This window comes from Microcaecilia unicolor, chromosome 1, assembly GCF_901765095.1.
Source record: "Microcaecilia unicolor chromosome 1, aMicUni1.1, whole genome shotgun sequence".
NCBI classification, from domain to species: Eukaryota; Metazoa; Chordata; class Amphibia; order Gymnophiona; family Siphonopidae; genus Microcaecilia; species Microcaecilia unicolor.
In genome coordinates, this window is record NC_044031.1 from 414,476,461 (window position 1) to 414,494,557 (window position 18,097).

Consider the following 18,097-nt stretch of genomic DNA (forward strand, 5'->3'; position numbering starts at 1 on the left):
TTCTGCCACCCGCTAGTACTTGTTTGTCTGGTAACATTGTTTTCTCTTTATTGTGTTTTGAGTACAGATATCATTAAACTAAGAGGTGCACTGCTTGCCTTGTGCCGCCTCTATTTTCATGGCCGTGGTCATTACTTCTGATTCTGAAGTGTGATTTGTGCAAAATGTCTCATAGCAACATAACCCATCTGCTTAGCAACAAGGACAGGATGAAGAGGACAGACGAAGAGAAAAAACTTTTATTGTGTTTGGGGTTTTCAAAGTAAAAATCGAAGCACTGATAAAATATGTAGAATTTTCCCTATACACAGAATCAAAAATATATTTACATCCAGTATCCTCCTTCTATACTATCTCTTTCTTTCTATATATAGGTTATAAATATTGCGGCTTTTAGAAGCAGCAAGAGAGATTTGAAAAGGTATTTTGCATGATTGCATCCATAGTTGTTACAAATTTAATAATGTTGGAAATTATGGGTACAATCTAGTGTTATTATGCTGGGTAACAGCTCCATGTGTGTTATTCTGCTTTCTAAAAGCCTTGCCTGCTGTTAGTGCATTTTGTCCTTTAAAATAAGACGTTCAGCCATGCACAGAATAAAGAAACTCATTTGGGATTATTATCGATAAGACGGTATTTAGGCTGTGTTTTTCTTTGGCGGGTAAATATGACCTACATTCAAAGCTTTCAATAAATAGGGCTGTAATGGATTTTTAATTTGTGGTGAATTGTTTTGTAGCTTTAGAGAAACACACAGGGGACTGGCATTGTGTACTGCTTTAGTGTGGTTTATTTATTTTTTTGTTTTTGAAAAAAGAACTTTGAACATAAAAAAACATTTATTTGAAAAGAGGAGAAAAATAACAGGTGCTTTTTTTTAATAGGTGGTACTTGTGCAATTAATCTTTATAACTAGGCTCTATTCACAGAACAAAAGCATATGTGGTAAGGTCTGCTCTAATGGGCACGTGTTAGAGGAATTACAAAGAAGTCAATGCCAACCAGTACAAGAAGTAATGTGACACATGCAAGCATAATACACAAAAATTATCCAAGATTGCTATTGTACCTAGGGTGTCATTTGAAGTTAAGCCTCATGTCATGGCGATGCAGTGATTGTTGTAGTATAATTGTGACTTGGCTATTATTTCTCAAGTAAGATCATTGCTTTAAAATGGATCTCTGTGTTGAGCGTTTGATTAACACTCTCATGGTGGTGCAGGCAGCTCAATGGATTGCCCAACTTGACTTTTTGCCAGTACATCTGCCCACTGGGCCAGAGGTATGTACTGGTTGATATATTTTATATTGGATGCATATTGCATTTCAGTTATATCTCAGTAGTCACATGGACTGGCATACAGATACAAGGAGTGGCCTAGTGGTTAGGGTGGTGGACTCTGGTCCTGAGGAACTGAGTTTGATTCCCACTTCAAGCACAGCTCATTGTAACTCTGGGCAAGTCACTTAACTCTCCGTTGCCTCAGGTACAAATAAGTACCTGTATACAATATGTAAGCCACATTGAGCCTGCCATGAGTGGGAAAGTGCGGGGTACAAATGTAACAGAAAAATAAATAAACTAAATTTTCATTACTGAGCCTGAAAGTACATATATGCCACAATGTGCCTTCCTTTTGCAGTAGCAAGAGGAACATTCTAGGTTGCTGCTCCAAAGTAATGTCAGTCAATGAAGGGGTGGCGTATTCTGGGGAAGTAGCCCAATAGCAGTAGATCCCCAGGAATTGGAAAGGAGTATAAAAGCTAGAGTCTAGAGAGGTCTTCCTTCCCCCAAGAAGTCCGGTAGGGAGGTAAATGTCTATGGCGTGGTGGTTTTCCTGCCCTGGGGGCACGTGGTAACATAGTAGATTATGGCAGAGAAAGACCTGTACAGTCCATCCAGTCTGCCCAACAAGATAAACTCATATGTGCTACGTTATGTGTATACCTGACCTTGATTTGTATCTATTAGACTTAAATACTTCACATGTCTAACTCTTTAGGATATAAGCAATTCAAGGGAAAACAATTCTTCTCATCTCAAAAGTATTTCACGAATATTCATTTGACCTCAGTGATGTTCATTGCCACCTAAAAACTTGTTTTATGGCAATGTTCGCAACATCCATCATCCTCATAAGTCAGCTTTTTCTCTTTTATTTAAAGCTTTCATATATCTTATTTTATAAACTTTTAAAGTTTTCACTTATCTTATTCTCCGTTTAACATCGGACCCAGGGGTTACAGTTGTCCGACATATGTTTCGCTCTAGTCTGAGCTGCCTCAAGGACAGTCCCCTATAAAACAAATAATTTAATTAATAAATACAATCATTGCTCAGAGCCAATCTTATTTTCAGGGCACAGACCGTAGAAGTCTGCCCAGCATTAGCCCCGCCTCCCAACCACCAGCCCCGCCTCCCACCACTGGCTCTGCCACCCAATCTCCGCTAAGCTTCTGAGGATCCATTCCTTCTGAACAGAATTCCTTTATGTTCATCCCACGCATTTTTGAATTCCATTACCGTTTTCATCATCACCACTTCCCGCGGGAGTCCATTCCAAGTATCCACCACTCTCTCAATGAAAAAATGCTTCCTGACATTTTTCTTGAGTCTGCTCCCCTTCAATCTCATTTCATGTCCTCTAGTTCTACCGCCTTCCCATCTCTGGAAAAGGTTCGTTTGTGGATTAATACCTTTCAAATATTTGAACGTCTGCATTATATCACCCCTGTTTCTCCTTTCCTCCAGGGTATACAAATACTGAAATTAATTAAAAAATATTTATAAATGTAAATATACAATAATATGTATAGAAGGCACCGCAATCAATCTGAGCAGGTAGTTTTTTTTGTTTTTGCTTTTAAATTAATGTGACCCCTGAGCAATGACTTTTGTCACACTAGGACAGAGCCTAGTGATTCACTGATATCGTCATTGGTCAGTATCAAACTTTAATAATCCTTACAAATATCAAAAAGTATCCCTGCCTAAATGATCTTACCTCACTGAGCCTCAGCTTAACTGTAATGGAGAATTTTCAAAATGGTGCCTGAAGCCATGATGCCAAATAAAAGCCACGTCATCAAAGAAGACACAATTCCAACCAATCGAACACTGAAAGTTATACTGACCACCAATCAATTTCTAAATTTAACCCCTCAGGGAACTTAGTATTTTAAAAATATATCCAACGCTGTTCTCTCATATTCAATAGCTTCCCTGCATCCCCTCCCACCCCAGTTCAATTTTATCAATAATGCACCATCTAATGTCTGAAACCAAGTGCCCTTTAGACAAACAATGACTTACCAATGGGGCAATCATCACTTTACAATTTAAACGAGATCTATGCATGTTTAGTTATTACTAGGAACTATTTTTGGTTCTGAGGTACATTTTTTGAGCAAAAACAAGGTATAGATATGGGGGCATCTTTGGCTCCTTCTGTGGCCACTTTGTTTCTTGTGACTTTTGAGGACATATTTATCTGTCTCTATGGTTCCAAAAAAACAAAAAAAATAGATGCATTTACATTTTGTAAATGCATCTATTTTTTCATGTTCTGTATACTTTTTCATAACAGAAAATCAAAAAGATCTTTTAAAAACTGTCACTGGAAAGGTATGAGCAATATATTAAATACAAATAAGATAAAATAAAATTACAGTATATAAATTCATAAGCACAGATGCATAGATGTGGATACCCACAACACCCTGGATTTTGGTTTTATTGGTGTTGCTTTATGTTAGAAACTTGGGATGGTGCATCGTCTTAAAAGTCATAATGGACAATGATTCAGTGCTGGTTTCATACAGAGTGTGTTGGGAGTTGGATCTTTTGATGAAAATTGACTTTAATGTACTATATAATGGTTGAGGGTCTGGCAGATAAAATTTAATTAAACGTCTCTGGAGAAGTAAAATCGTTCGGTTTCTCTTATTTTAACCTAAAAAAGTTATCCCTACTTTCTATCACTATTTCTTTATACTGTGTAATATAATAGTGCTCAGTTAAAATTTAATGCCAAGAAGTGCAGAGTGATGCATTTGGGGTGTAGAAACCCCAAAGAGAGATACCGAATAGGAAGGGAGAGATTAGTAAGCTTGACTCAGGAGAGAGACCTTGGGGTGTTGGTGTCGGAGGATATGAAGGTGAAGAAACAATGTGACAAGGCAACAGCCATAGCTAGAAGGATGCTAGGCTGCATAGAGAAGGGTATAACCAGCAGAAGAAAGGAGGTGTTGATGCCCCTCTACAAGTCATTGGTGAGGCCCCACTTGGAGTATTGTGTTCAGTTTTATTATTATTATTATTAACATTTGTATAGCGCTACCAGACGCACGCAGCGCTGAACATTCAACGTAGAGAGAGACAGTCCCTGCTCAAAAGAACTTACAATCTAAAAATAAGACAGATGGACATATCTTGCTAAAGATGTAAAAAAGGAATCCTGTTTAGAAGGAATGGATCTATGGAATCTTAGCAGAGATTGGGTGGCGACACCGGTATTTGGAGAATAAAACCGGTGCAGGGCGGACTTCTACAGTCTGTGCCCTGATTATGACTGAATAGATATGGAGGACTTGAGAGTAAATTTTAAGGGGCTTCGACGTTAGCTTCAGAACTTTTAGTACAGGAACAGTGCTGGGCAGACTTTTACGGTCTGTGCCCTGAGAAAGACAGGGACAAATCAAACTCGGGTATACATATAAGGTATTACATAACATGTAAAATGAATTTATCTTGTTGGGCAGACTAGATGGACAGTTCAGGTTTTTAGCTGCTGTCATTTACTATGTTACTATCGAGCTTATTTTCGAAAGAGAAGGACGCCCATCTTTCGACATAAATCAGAAGATGGGCGTCCTTCTCACAGGGTCGTCCAAATCGGTATAATCAAAAGCCGATTTTGGACATCCCCAACTGCTTTCCGTCGCAGGGATGGCCAAAGTTCAAGGGGGCTTATCGAAGGCATAGTGAAGGCGGGATATGGGCATGCTTAACACTTGGATGTCCTCAACCCACAATCGAAAGAAACAAGGACATCCCCGACGAACACTTGGACTACTTTACCTGGTCGTGTTTTTCTTACGACCAAGGCACAAAAAGGTACCCAAAATGACCAAATGACCACCAGAGAGAATCGGGGATGACCTCCCCTTACTCCCCCAGTGGTCACTAACCTCCTCCCACCCTCAAAAACTATCATTAAAAATATTGATTGCCAGCCTCTATGCCAGCCTCAAAAGTCATACTCAGGTCCATGACAGCAGTATGCAAGTCCCTGGAGCAGTTTTAGTGGGTGTAGTGCACTTCAGGCAGGGGGACCCAGGCCCATCCCCCCTACCTGTTACGTTTGTGGAAGAAACAGCGAGCTCTCCAAAACCCACCACAAACCCACTGTACCCACATCTAGGTGTCCCCTTCACCCATTAAGGCTTATGGTAGTGGTGTACAGTTGTGGGTAGTGGGTTTGGGGGGGGGGGGGGGTTGGGAGCTCAGCACACAAGGGAAGGGAGACATGTACCTGGCACCAATTTCTGAAGTCCACTGCAGTGCCCCCTAGGGTGCCCGGTTGGTGTCCTGGCATGTGAGGGGGACCAGTGCACTACAAATGCTGGCTCCTCCCACAACCAAATGGCTTGCATTTGGTCGTTTCTGAGATGGACGTCCTTGGTTTCGATTATCGCCGAAAATCAGAAACGACCAAGTCTAGGGATGACTAAATCTAGGAATGACCAAATTTAAGGATTTGGACGTCCCTGACGGTATTTTTGAAATGAAAGATGGACGTCTATCTTGTTTCGAAAATACGGGTTTCCCCGCCCCTAAATCGGGATGTTTTGCGAGGATGTCCATATCAAAACATGGATGTCCCTTTCGAAAGTTCCCCTCCACATTACTATTTGACATCAAGATGGTTATATTTCACTGTGCCAAAAACAAATAAAGCAATAATTTTAGATCAAGAAAAAAAAAACTTAAGAAAAACTTCAGAAAAAAAATTAAAAAAAAAACCCTTCAAATAAAAAAAACCATCAAAAGAGCATAGGATAGTTATCCTACCATCACCACACAAAGCAGCGTGCTAAGGACTGGACCTTCGACTTGCACCTTAGAAGAGGCACCCGGTGGTGAGGCACCACAGGCACTGCATATGCAGCCCATTTGAAGAGCTTGGCATCTGCTATCAGCTGGGTGGGAGGTGCTTGCTTCTACACCCCAACTGATACTGGAAAATCTTAGGAGGAACAGCAGCAAATAGCCCTGAAAACAGCAGTTCAGCTGAAGAAAACAACTAAGGAGCTGCCCCTTTGAAGAGATCAGCATCTGATGCCAGCTGGGTGAATGGAGCTTGCTCCCATGCCCCGCTTATTAGTCAACCAGTTTCCAATCCAGTTCACTACTTTAGGTCGTAAGTTCAGCCCTCTCCGCTTATTCAGGAGTCTTCTGTGAGGAACCATATCAAAGGATTTGCAGAAATCCAAGTAGATTACATCTAGCACATGCACGTTATCTAGTTCTTTGGTCACCCAGTCAAAGAAATTAATCAGATTCATTTTGCAGGATTTTCCTTTGGTAAAACCATGTTGCCTCAGATCCTGTAATCTGTTGAATTCTAGAAAGTTAACTATCTTTTCCTTCAACAATGACTCCATTATTTTTCCTACCACTGACGTCAGGCTTATCGGCCTGTAGGTTCTCATTTCTTCCCTGTGCCTGCTTGTGTGAAGAGGGACCACATCGGCTTGTCTTCAATCCCATGGAACCTCTCTCACCTCTAAAGATCTATTAAATAAATCCTTAAAAGGTCTTGCCAGGATTTCTCTGAGCTCCCTCAGTATTCTGGGATGTATCCAATCCTGCACTTAGTGTTGTCCACTTTCAGATTTTCTACTTATTTATAAATGCTTTCTACCATGAATGGTGCAATATTCACTCTGCTCCCAGATATACAGTTGGCAGCCAATTGTGATCCTTCTCCAGGATTTTCTTCCATGAACATTAAAGAGAAGTATTTGCTTAGCATGTTCCCTTTATCCTCTTAAATTTCCACATAGCTGTTCTCAGGGCCGGTCTTAGGCCAAGGCGACCGAGGCGGCCGCATAGGGCCTCGCGCTTAGGGGGGCCCCGCGCGGCACACCTCGCCTCGCCTCACCTCAATGCCTGCAGCAGTGATCTGCCTCCCGTCCTCTCCTCCCGCGCGACTTGCACCTTCCCCCGCTCTCGCCCGTCCACGTGGGCGCTTGTTTTTAAAGTCCTGAGGCGTTCTCCCTCCGACACCGGCAATTCACATAGCCAGCCTTCTGCCAGCGTCGGAGCCTCTCCTCAGATGCGTCCCACCTCCACGCAAGACAGGAAGTTGCATTAGAGGAGGCGGGACGCGTCTGAGGAGAGGATCCGACGCTGGCAGAAGGCTGGCTATGTGAATTGCCGGTGTCGGAGGGAGAACGCCTCTGAGGAAATAAAGTTAGAAGAAAATGTGAGCCTGCTGACACTTCCACATCCGTGAGTTGCATAGAAGGAGGGAGGGCAGGACAGGCTGGAAGCCAGACAGTGAGGGGAGGGGGACAGCAATAGTGAGGGCTGCAGAAAATAGCAGCAGAAGGAAAAGTTTTTTCCTGAGTCAGAAATTAGAAGCAGACTCTATAAACAGCCTGATGAGGAGAGCAGGTATCCCCCACCCCTTTCCCTCCCATCCTGATGTCTGTTCCCACCCCACCCTCCTCAGCCTGCACATGCCACCTGGCACTCAGCCCGCTGTGCTGCCACAAGGGCATCCGGGCTCTTCTGATTTGAACAAATGCTCCTCATCTTGCTGAAATGTGATCAGCAGCACTGTAACTTCCACCATAGTCTCAGCACAGTCTACAATTGGCTCCATGCTTAAAGGCGCACACAAAGCTGGTGGCAGAAGTGGTACTTGATGTCCAGTTTCCAGTTGACACAGTTCTTCTGCAGGACTTATGATGAGTGTTACAAGGGAAGAGAGGACAAATGTTGGGCAAGAGTAGAGGGAAGGAAAGACAAAGGAGATGCACATGGTAGAGAGGAGAAATGCTGGACATCATGGATGTAGGGTAGGGGGAAAGTAGATGCACATGGATGGAGGGGAGTGATGAGAAATGCTGGATATGGATGGAGGGGAAATTGCTGAATTTAAGGGCTGGATCGGAACACTTTGAACGCAGATGCTGAAACTGGAGAAAGGATATGGACAGGGCTACAGATGGTAGACAGGACACAGGAGGATGGGGACATGGTGAGAGAAAAATTATCAAATGGAAAGAAGACACTGCATAAAACAGAAGACACTGGGACCAAAGCGAATAGAAAAACTAAATGATCAGACAACAAAGGTAGAAAAAAGTATTTTATTCAGAATTTATTAATTGGAATATGTCAGCTTTTGGAAATGTGCATCTGTGATATTTTGCATGTAAGTTTCAATTTTTCTAGTATTGCTGCATGCTGAGTCTGACTTCTTGAGGTAACGTTCCACAGTTCAGTATTTTGCCTTCATATCTGTTGTGTCATGTGTTTATCATGTGTGATCAAGGTGCAGTATTCTGCTAGCGTGTAGTATTTGCAGCCCTTTTTGTTTTTGTTTTTTTTCACTAGGTTGTGTACTGGTATTTTAGAGCCTGGTGTAATTACAGTACTGCCTTTCCACTCATAAGGTTGTAGCTCGTCCTTTCCTTGGAATTAGTGCTGTTATGATTTGGTAAGGTTATGAGTGTGTTTTTGTATAAGTTTGTGTATAGTGTTTTGCAGTGGAGAGATTGTGTGTTGGCCTTACTAAGGTGGCACCAAAACACCAGAAAGGGTGTAGAGCCTAAATCATGACACACTACCTCTTGAAGGATCTACATATGGTCATTAATAAAAGGAACTCATTGTGAACACTATCCACCTTAAAAGGGTGTTTTGTGGCTCTACATGAGAATTGTGATATTATGATCCCTTGCTTCATATTGTTGACGGTCTGCATTTTCTGTATGGGTGGTATATTGGTGTATTAGGTTCTGCCCAGTGTAATATTTATGGTACAGTAAGGTTCTGAGTGTGTTTTTGCACAAATTTGTGCATAGTGTTTTGCAGTTGAGTGATTGTGGTTAGTATATGCTTTGAGCAACTACTTTATTCTTTGTCATATGATACATATCTAATATCTAAATTTAATTAAACGTCTATCTCTAATATAGCTGATTTATGGAAACATAAATGTGTTGTGGTTTTGTCTTTAATGGGAACCTATGCACTTACTTACATCTTTTTTGGCTACTTGGGGTTGGGGATCTCTGTGTTGCCTTTCTGGTTTGATGGGTTACAGAGTAATAGGGGAATTTGAAAGTACTGGATCTTTTCTTAATATTTTTCCTTTATTCTCCTTTGTTATGAGAATGGAACTACTAATTGTAGTGGACTTGAACTGAATAATTTCTGGGGAGGGGGGCTCATGATAGCATTGTGCTTATTATTTCAATCAGTTTTTCTGTACAAGTTTAGCTTCATTTGTCTTTATTTGAAATTTCATAAATAAAAAATTTTCTAAAAATTGAATAATCTTATCAATGGGGTGGAGCTAGGGCAGGGGCGGGGCTAGGATGGGGCCCCACCACATTGGTCTGCACAGGGCCCCGCACTTGCTAAGACCGGCCCTGGCTGTTCTCAGCATCTTTCAGTCTTACAATTCCCTTTCTCCTTTCCCCAATATATCTGAAAAGGGTCTTCTCACCTCTCTTTATATCTTTAGCCATTTTAATTCCAGCTGTGCTTTCACTAACCACATGACCCTCTTTGTTTCTTTGAGTTTAATCTAGTAATCTTTTCTTTGATCCTCTTCTTTTGTTCTTCTATATTTCTTGAACACAGCATCTTTCACTTTTATTTTTTCAGCCGCTTGTTTGGAGAACCATATAGTCTTCCTGTTTCTCTTGTTTTTATTTACTTTCCTTGCATAAAGATTTGTTGGCATATTTATAGCAGCTTTCAGCTTGGACCACTACCCTTCCACTTCTCCTGTGCCTACCCATGCCTTCAGCTCTTTCTTCAGGTACTCCCCTATTTTTCCAAAATCAACGTGTCTGAAATCTAGTACTTTGAGTTTTGTGCCACAATAGTGGGCACCCACTCGGATGTTGGAAACACTTCCTCCATTTGTAAGCATTAGATCCGGTGTTGCCCCTTTCCTCATGGGTCTCATCTCCATTTGTCTGAGCAAAGCAAGGTTCAAGGTTATATTTATTTGATTGATTGCCTAAGGCCGACGCCATCAAAGCAATTTACATATAACAAAAATTCAGACATACAGCATAATATATTGTATTTCAAAATTGTTACAACATAAGCAAAATGCATCCAGCACACACATAAAAGTAAAATAATAACTTAGGCAAACAAAATTTAGCAAATGCAAGCAAACACAAGAAACCCTTGCAAACTTTCTGTATCTCACATTATCCTATGGCCGAGGCAGATCAACAGTTAGAGGAAAGCCAACTGGAAGAGGTGGGTTTTAAGCATAGCCTTAAATGAAGGAAGAGAGATCTCTGTATGTAAGAGTATGGGTAGATTGTTCCCACCACACTGAAAGTCAGCTTCCGAAATGTAGAAGATGGTATGGTGCACAATGAAGAAACAGACAATAGTGATTGTTGGTTAGAGAGGATAGGCTGTCCAGGTACATAAGGCTACAAACTAGGCATCAAGAAAGCAGGCAGCTTTGTATGAAAAATCTTGAACACCAGAAGCAATGTTTTATAGGTAATGTGATGCTCCACCGGTAACCAGTGTTCAGTTTTCAGTAAGGGAGTCACATGGTCATATTTTGTAACATGAAAAAGTAGCTTTACAGTGACATTCTGCATCAGTTGTAGTCGCCTGGTCTCTCTCTGACCTATTCCTCCTAAAAAGAACATTACAGTAATCCAGCCATTGCATGACTAAGGCATGAATTACAATACGTAAAGCCCTTTTATAAAACAGATGCTGCACCAGTGGCGTAGGAAGGGGGGCGGTGGGGTGGTCCGCCACGGGTGCACGCCGCTGGGGGGGTGTCAGCTCCGCTGGTTCCCTGCTCCCTCTGCCCCGGAACAGGTTACTTCCTGTTCCGGGGCAGAGAGAGCAGGGAACCAGCGGAGCCGACGCACCTCCCAGCGACATGCACTCGGGGCAGTTTGGCCCTCCCTCCTGTCCCTCGTCGCTTTCCCATGTAAGTACGCGCTCCGGGGGGAGGTGTGCTCCGGAGGGTATGCCGTGCTGTACCCGGGGGGGGGGGGGGGGGTGGATCGCAGCGGCGACCCGCCCCGGGTGTCAGCTGCCCTCGCTATGGCACTGTGCTGCACAGAGCATATCTTAAACAAATTATATATTAGTGCTGTTATCCAATAACTATCATCACAATTTTATAAAGTTGGATCTTCGGAGGGAGACTTCCACTTAAGCCATCGGCTTTGGAAATAATGGAAGTAGGTGTAACACCTTAACTCTTCATCAATCCAAACTGGTTTTCTTAACTTTTTATATCTTCAAATTTTATATTTTCATCTTCTTTATATGATTTTCTTTGTCCAATTTTCTTTTCACTCAGTGAATTTATAAGACATTTATAAGGCATGTAAACTACTAGACTATTAAATTGATAAGCATTACTTATCTGAACTATAAGTAAGGGGTTACTGTGCTGACACTTGTTTCGCCCAAGGCTGCTTCAAGGTGTTCCCCTACAAGAGAAAAGTAAAAGACCAAATGTAAAAAACTTCTTAGTAGGCAAATAAAAGCCCCCGAAGACAAAAAAATACTTTAGTCTTCATGTGCTGTGTGTCACAACCTGCTCTTCAATAAAAAATGGCCACAGCGTTCTAAGAACTTTTAAATGCCAGGATCAGCTGACTTCAAATTCCACCCAATCCCAGACTCAAACTAGACTAACGTCTTCCACTCAGTTTCTTTGTTGTTCCCTATAATTAAGTCGATCTTCAAGGCTCCCACCTTTCTACCCACTTAATACCACAGCAATAACACACCAGTGTATCTCAGTAACAATATGTCCAGCTTCCAGCCAGTGCTGTACCAGCGGGGCATGAATAGTCTTTGTTGTAATACATGAGTTGTGTTCATTCAATCTGATTTTAATCCTCATTGTTGAAAATATTACATCAATGTTCTAGCCTGCAACTTAAAATCATCATCATCATGACAAATTCTCCTCAGTCTTAGAAACTGGCTGACAGGTAAAATTGTTCCTCAAACCAGAAGTAATTTTGACAAATCACCAACTCCGCAAAGTCCATCAAAACCTGAGTGGATATACGGGAAGAGGGGTCCCACCGTTGTCTTCTGTATTAATTCCAAAGCCATTGTTTGAGGTATGTTGGTGTATAGGACTGATTTACAAATGCAAGTAAATGCAAGCAAACACAAGAAACCCTAGCAAACCTTTTGTATCTGATATTATCCTATGGCCGAGGCAGATTAACAGAGGAAAGCTAACTGGAAGAGGTTTTTATCTGCCTACAATTTTCTCTGTTTCTATTAGCAGGGGCAAGGTGAGAAGTGAAAGGGATTTTGAATTTAGCTCATGCCTTTTCAGTTGTAGCTTAGTTTAAGTTACATAGCCGGCCTTATTTTCGAAAGTGATGGGTGCCCATATTTCAACCCAAATCAGGAGAAGGGCGCCCATCTCGCAAAGGCGCCCAAATCGGTATAATTGAAAGCTGATTTTGGGCGTCTTCAACTGCAATCTGTCGCGGAAAAGGGCAAAGTTGACGGGTGTGTGTCAGAGGCGTGGTGAAGGTGGGACTTGGGCGTGTTTATCAGCCAAGGAGAGATGGGCGCCTTCGGCCGATAATCAAAAAAAGAAAGGCGTTTTTAGCACAAATTTGGGTCACTTTTTTTGGACCTTTTTTTTCGAACAAGTCCCAAAAAAGTGCCCTAAATGACCAGATGACCACCGGAGGGAATCGGGGATGACCACTCCTGACTCCCCCGGTGGTCACTAACCCCCCTCCCACCAAAAAAAAAGAACTTTAACAACTTTTTTTCCAGCCTGTATGCCAGCCTCAAATGCTATACCCAGCTCCATCACAGCAGTATGCAGGTCCCTGGAGCAGTTGTTAGTGGGTGCAGTGGACGTCAGCCAGGTGTGTTCAGTACTGGTCTCCGTATCTCAAAAAAGATATAGTAGAATTGGAAAAGGTACAGCGAAGGGCGACGAAAATGATAGTGGGGATGGGACGACTTTCCTATGAAGAGAGGCTGAGAAGGCTAGGGCTTTTCAGCTTGGAGAAGAGACGGCTGAGGGGAGATATGATAGAAGTGTATAAAATAATGAGTGGAATGGATCGGGTGGATGTGAAGCGACTGTTCACGCTATCCAAAAATACTAGGACTAGAGGGCATGAGTTGAAGCTACAGTGTGGTAAATTTAAAACGAATCGGAGAAAATTTTTCTTCACCCAACGTGTAATTAGACTCTGGAATTCATTGCCGGAGAACGTGGTACGGGCGGTTAGCTTGACGGAGTTTAAAAAGGGGTTAGATAGATTCCTAAAGGACAAGTCCATAGACCGCTATTAAATGGACTGGAAAAATTCCTCATTTTTAGGTACAACTTGTCTGGAATGTTTTTACGTTTGGGGAGCGTGCCAGGTGCCCTTGACCTGGATTGGCCACTGTCGGTGACAGGATGCTGGGCTAGATGGACCTTTGGTCTTTCCCAGTATGGCACTACTTATGTACTTATGTACTTATGGAGCAAGGCCCATCCCCCCCCTACCTGTTACACTTGTGGTGGTAAATGTGAGCCCTCTAAACCGCCCCCAAAACCCACTGTACCCACATCTAGGTGCCCCCCTTCAGCCATAAGGGCTTTGGTAATGGTGTAGAGTTGTGGGCAGTGGGTTTTGGGGGGATTTGAGGGGCTCAGCACCCAAGGGATGGGAGCTATGGACTTGGAAAGTATTTTACTTTTTTTTTTTAATTGTTACAAGTGCCCCCTAGGGTGCCCGGTTGGTGTCCTGGCATGTGAGGGGACCAGTGCACTACGAATCCTGGCCCCTCCAACGACCAAATGCCTTGGATTTGTTCATTTTTGAGTTGGGCGCCTTCGGTTTCCATTATCGCTGAAAAATGAAACTGCCCAGCTCAAATTTGCACAAATCCGATGCATTTGCCCGACACAAACCGTATTATCGAAAAAAAGATGGGCGCCCATTTTTTTCGAAAATACGGTCTGTCCCTCCCCTTCACGTACCCATTCTCAGACATAGACGCCCATGGAGATGGGCGTTCACGTTCGATTGTGAATTCTATATCAGCAAGTATGTGTGTAAGTCCGCAGTTCTGTGCCTAGTGTTAGATGGACACCATCTCTGTTCAGCAGCCCTTTGAAATGCATCATTGGTCCAGGAAGCCAAAATGCATTCTGGAACCTGTGCACATAAGTACTAGGCCACTGACCTGTCCATGCCCCCATAGTTAGAATGTGGTCATACATATGGGCGGCATTTGGGCAGAGTGTATGTGAACAAATTATAGAGCACTACAATTTATGGAAGTTATGCACAAGTACTTACACCACCTCTATTGCTGACATACGTTCTCACTTCTAAATTATAGGTTGTATTTTACCTGCTATGCTACTACTACTACTTATCATTTCTATAGTGCTACTAGACATACGCAGTGCTGTACACTGGACATGAAGAGATTGTCCCTGCTCGACAGAGCTTACAATCTAATTAGGACAGTCAAACAGGACAAATAAGGGAATTACTAAGGTGGGAATGATAAAACATATGTACTGAACAAGTGAGTAAGGGTTAGGAGTTAAAAGCAGCATCAAAAAGATGGGCTTTTAGCCTAGATTTGAAGACAGCCAGAGAAGGAGCTTGACGTACTGGCTCAAGAAGTCTATTCCAGGAATATGCTGCAGCAAGATAAACAGAGTCTGGAGTTAGCGGTGGAAGAGAAGGAAAGCAGGCACCTACTTTCTCTTATAGAATAGCCGGCCAATATTCAGCGCTAATTAAGCCGCCAGGAATAGTTCCCAGCCGGTTAAATAGCGCTAAGCTGATTAAGCACTAATATTCAGTGTGAGATAGCTGGTTATCTCTGCTGAATATTAACGATTAACGCATAGCGGCTAACTGGTTTTATCACACAATATAACTGGCTAGCTGTGAATATTTAGCACTTGGCTGGCTAAGTTTGGCGGCCAAGTTGGGCTGCCCAAATAGCAGGCTCATCTCTGGCAGCTATAAACTTAACTGGCCAGAGCTAGATATTAACTTGGCTGGTTAAGTTTAAGCCAGCCACAAAAAAAAAAAAAAAAAAAAAGGATATTCAATGCAGGTCACCGGAAATGACCCAGCATTGAATATTTAGGTTCAGCACTGATCATGGCACTTAGCCAGCCTGCCTCTCGCAAGCTGAAAATCGGTCGGTAGGTGTCTAATATGGGCACACTGTTAAAGAATTGCTTTCCAACTGTATAGGCCCTTAGGTTTCACCTCATATTGCAGTGCAGCTGAGTTCTAACCCTCCAAACAGCAAGTCAAGGTGCGACTTGAGCCAGAATGCAAACTGAACAATTTTTTTTTTAGCCGAAACAGCATCATAATTTGAAGAACAGTTTCCACATTATAGGTGACTTGAATAAGTATTTAATAATGAAAGGCTTAAAATGTCACAGGAACAGTGATGGGATGGGCTTGGTCCCACTCTCCTGATGCATGCTGTTCTTAAATATTCCCCGTCTTTTGACTCGGCACTGTAACTTAATAGTGAAAAAAAAAAGACTGTTTTGAAGAGGGAAGGATTCTGTAGAGCCTGTGATACTGCTAATGGATTTCAAGAGGACGCTAATGCATTGTAGGAGGCAGCGAATTGAGTTCTTTATGTGAAGAAAGATTAGAAAATATAATTATATGAATGCAGCTGTAGCAAGCTTGAGAAAAGTCCTGTGACTACATGGGCGCTATGTTCTGATAAAGAGAATGACGGCGCCGTGAGGTGTCTGTACCAAATCGAGCTCTGAGAGAACATTCTAGGATGGCATTATAGAAACAGCTATTTCATGGAATATAAAGTAACAATTATATACTGTAAGACAGAGGCTGAAAAGCCCATGTGGCTTTTTATTTGTAATAACAGTTGCTAAGGGAAAAACGAGCTTTTAAATCAGAAAGCTGTGTTCATATTTGATTAGAAATAGCATGTTGTAATTGTCGAACTTCAAAGAAGCAGTGCTATTTTTAGAGCCCACAGAAAGACATTAAGGGACCTTTTTACTAAGGTGCGCCCAAAAGTGGCCTGCACTGGTGTAGGCGCATATTTTGGATGCACGCTGGTCCAATTCCTGAGCGTGCCTGGAAAAAAAGGGGATTTTTTAATGTACTAGAAAATGGACACGTGGCAAAATGAAAACCAGCGCACATCCATTTTCGACCTGAGACCTTAAGCCACCCATTGACTTAGCAGTAATGTCTCACGTGCTAATTGGGCGGTAAGCGTGCAATGCATGCCAACTTCTGATTACCACTGGGTAATTGCCCTGCGGTAGAAAACAGAAAATATTTTCTACTACATGTTTTAGGTGTGCACCAAAAATGGAATTAATGCCTGGGGCATGCGGTAGCTGGGCGGTAGTGCCAATTTGACATGTGTTGGATGCGTGTAGGTGCCTATGCACCTTAGTATAAGAGTCCCTAAATAATTCATGGCACCCAGTAGGTCTTGGGATTTTGAACTAGCCCTATTCCCGGGATTCTATATATGGTGCTTTAATTTCCATGCAGAAATTGAAGCATATTCTATAACAATGTGCATAACTTAATTGGTTAACCAGTTAATCAGCGCTGTTAATTGGATGTTAACAAACAATTATCAGCACTAATGGGCATTAATTAAGATTTGCATGCACAACTCGCTAAGTGTATTCTGTAACGTGGTGCACCTAAATTCTAAGTTGCATAGTTAAAAAGGGGGCATAGCCATGGGTGGGGCGTGGGCATTTCTAAAATCTATGCGCATTGTTATAGAGTACACCCACTCTGTGCCTAATTTAGGCATCAGGATTTACACCAAGTAAAACATGGCATAAATGGCCCCTACAAAACAACAAGGCAAACGATCTGCAAAATCCAACGTGGAAAACAAACCAGCAGATCAGTATAATATCCAAAAAGACTTTATTGAGGATACCGTGTATGAAACAAATGCCCGACACAGGCCATGTTTCACCCAACAATAGGGCTGCGACAGGGGCTACTCTGTATCTTTCTTAAATAAGATCGGTATCAAATTATATGTCAAAGCAAGGATATAAGGAACCTTCTTCATAAAAAACCAGCATGAGCAGCATAAAATAGAATATCCTGGATGACGCCAGATAGATAATGAATAGCCTGCTAACGTTATCTATCTGGCGTCATCCAGGATATTCTATTTTATGCTGCTCATGCTGGTCTTTTATGAAGAAGGTTCCTTATATCCTTGCTTTGACATATAATTTGATACCGATCTTATTTAAGAAAGATACAGAGTAGCCCCTGTCGCAGCCCTATTGTTGGGCAAAACACGGCCTGTGTCGGGCATTTGTTTCATACACGGTATCCTCAATAAAGTCTTTTTGGATATTATACTGATCTGCTGATTTGTTTTCCACATAAATGGCCCCTACTACATTTGGGCACATGGAAAGGTGTTCGGTGTTATTCTATAACCCGCATAGAAATGTAAGTTTATTCTATAAAATATATGTGTCTAGGCTTTTTTTTTCCATGTGGAATTTTCATGTGCCATATATAGAATCTAGCCCTATATGCACCTTTGAATTTCAAAGGATAAAAGGAGGATTTTTTCAAATGTGCTTCCTGTTTAGTCAAAAAAGAAAGCATTATAGAGTTTCCTGAACGAGCCACTGTGGTTGATCTTGACAGATTGTATATAAGGTTAATATGATATATGCAGATGAATACAATCTGATTTGCTGCAGATATGCTTACTAAAATGATGATATTTTTTAGATTAAATCATGAAACAATTCAATGTTGACATCAGATACCTCTATATAGATCTCTA